Here is a 2,761-nt window from a genome sequence, read left to right as displayed (position 1 = left end):
TCAGGATTATCTGAAAGACCTAGTAATGCAGAATTATTAAGGGCTGATTACTCTGTCTTGGCAGATATAATCAGATGACTATCCCGCAAGTGTGTCCTTTTTCTGGACAGTATTTTGTCTGTAGAGGAAAAGAGGCAATTCTTGCCTAGTGGCTGTCTCACCACAACTGGAGCAACTCCAAAGATGCTCAATTTCTTCTTAGAACCCAATGCAGGGAAGCTGTCAGGAGCAGACAGGTCTCTAATCAAAATGAACATTACTACAGAAATGTTTGTAATGTCAATTCTGTGGACTTCTGATGTTTTAAAAACCAACTATCTATATAAGGAAATCTGGACTGTTGTCTGTTAACTCCTCTCAGCCATTTCTAATTAAAATCTAGAAAACACCCTAACAGTAAACTCAGAGCCATGAATTTGCTATAGGCCCTTAACTCACAGGCTAACCATCTCAAATCAGTTAAAAAAGGTTAAAGAAGGACTGTGTCTAAGCCTTGTATTCCTAAATGTGTTATATGGACACAATGCCTATGAGAGTAACAATATTAACCTCACTTTTATATCAATAAGAAACTCGTACCAAAGAAAACCTTAAATCTGAAATCAAAGTAGTTTTTGTACCATTTAAGAAATTATAACTTCACTCCTGTGGGAGCAGCCAGGTAGAGAGGAGAGTGGCCTTCTCCTCTCCCCGTCATGGCTTGTGCCCATCCCCTCATATTGGTGTACTCTGAAAAGGGAGAGTCATCTGGCAAGAATGTCACATTGCCAGCTGTGTTCAAAGCTCCCATTCGACCAGATATTGTGAACTTTGTTCACACCAACTTGATGAAAAACATCCGACAACCCTATGCCGCCAGTGAATTAGCAGGTCATCAGACCAGTGCTGTGTCTTTGGGTACTGGCCCTGCTGTGGCTCGAATTCCCAGAGTTCGAGATGGCGGGACCTACCATTCAGGCCAGGTGCCTTTGGAAATATGTGTCGTGGGGGCCGCATGTTTGCATCGACCAAAACCTGACGGCGCTGGCACCACAGAGTGAATACGACCCAAAAACGATATGCCATCTGTTCCGCCCTGGCTGCCTTGGCCTTACCAGCTTTGGTGATGTCTAAAGGTCATCGTATTGAGGAGGTTCCTGAACTGCCTTTGGTTGTTGAAGATAAAGTGGAAGGTTACAAGAAGACCAAGGAGGCTGTTCAGCTGCTCAAGAAACTTAAAGCTTGGAATGACATCAAAAAGGTCTATGCCTCTCAGAGGATGAGGGCTGGTAAGGGCAAAATGAGAAACCGCAGGCAGATCCATTGTAGGGGACCCTGCATCATCTATAATGAAGATAATGGTATCATCAAGGCCTTCGGGAACATCCCTGGCATTACTCTGCTCCATGTAAACAAGCTGAACATTCTGAGGCTTGCTCCTGGTGGGCATGTGGGACGTTTCTGCGTTTGGACTGAAAGTGCTTTCCAGAAGTTGGACAAGCTGTATGGCACTTGGCGTAAGGCTGCTTCCCTCAAGAGTAACTATAACCTTCACATGCACAAGATGATGAACACAGACCTTAGCAGAATCTTGAAAAGCCCAGAGATCCAAAGAGCCCCCTGAGCACCACACAAGAAGATTCAGCGTAGAGTCTTGAAGAACCTGAGAATCATGTTGAAGCTGAATCCTTACGCAAAGACAATGTGCAGGAATACCATTCTTCACCAGGCCAGAAATAACAAACTTTGGGTGAAAAAACTGGAAGCCACAGCTGCTGCACTGGCAGCCAAACCCAAGAAGGTGGGAGCAGAGAAGAAGCCTGCAGCAGACAAGAAAGGAAAGAAGCCTGTGGACAGCAAGAAGCTGAAGAAGCCTGCAGGGAAAAAGGTGGCTACCAAGAAACCAGCAGAGAAGAAACCTACCACAGAAGAAAAGAAGCCTGCTGCATAAACTATTAAAATCTGCTAAATTCCAGAGAGCAAATAGAGACGGCCTATTTGAATAAGTAAAAGATACAGTGAGAAAAAAAGAAATTATAACTTCAGCTTAATAACAATTATACATATTTCTACCAATAGGTAATGGCTATGCAATAAATCTTAGCTATTCCTCCCTGTTCCAACAAAACCACTACTTTTCCCTAGAAAGACAGCCCAATATTAACCACCTCAGTCCCCAAGCCCATGGAATAGGGGCGCCGACTCTTCATTAACTTCTTCAAGCTGATTACAGGTGTTGAAATATTAGAAGAGGGATGGGGGAAAGGAGTAAATTGATAAGCCTCTAAGGCTGTGTCTTCACTGCATCCAGCTGGAATTCCAGGACATCAGAGGTTTGAGCAGCTCTGCTCAGCTTGCTTGATGAGTAGATACACCAAGGCTGTGTATTCTGCAATATAAAATTCTCAGAACAAATTTTAGTATCAAATTTTTTTTTGTTTGAATTCTGGAATCTAGTCTTCTGGAGGTCTGCCTCTGTCATGTCTAATCCATATAATTCTGAAAGGCAGAAATAACTTAATCATCTCTTCTGACAACACACAGACAAAATCTTTTTTCCTAAACAGAATGTCCTTGAGCCAGTAACCAGAAAAACCTTTATCTTGACCTCTTTCCCAGAGGAAAAATATAACCACAAAACTGAAAATCACACCCATCTTCCTTCCCTATTTTGCCAAGCAGGAAATGAACCCAGAATTCCTGTGGGGCCCAAGTTAGACAGAATCCAAGTCTCCTGTGAGGCTATATAACTTTATATCATTTGAATACACCTGATTTACAC

The 2,761-nt window shown here is 42.8% G+C and overlaps 1 pseudogene; it reads left to right on the top strand.

The window, feature by feature from the left end:
- Positions 1 to 667: 667 nt before the first annotated feature.
- On the top strand, positions 668 to 1,999 carry LOC143438001 (large ribosomal subunit protein uL4 pseudogene; annotated as a pseudogene).
- The last annotated feature ends 762 nt before the right edge of the window (positions 2,000 to 2,761 follow it).

Source organism: Arvicanthis niloticus, chromosome 24 (genome assembly GCF_011762505.2).
Source record: "Arvicanthis niloticus isolate mArvNil1 chromosome 24, mArvNil1.pat.X, whole genome shotgun sequence".
NCBI lineage: Eukaryota > Metazoa > Chordata > Mammalia > Rodentia > Muridae > Arvicanthis > Arvicanthis niloticus.
Note: the sequence above shows the minus strand (reverse complement) of the source record. Positions and strands in the feature narration are given on the sequence as shown.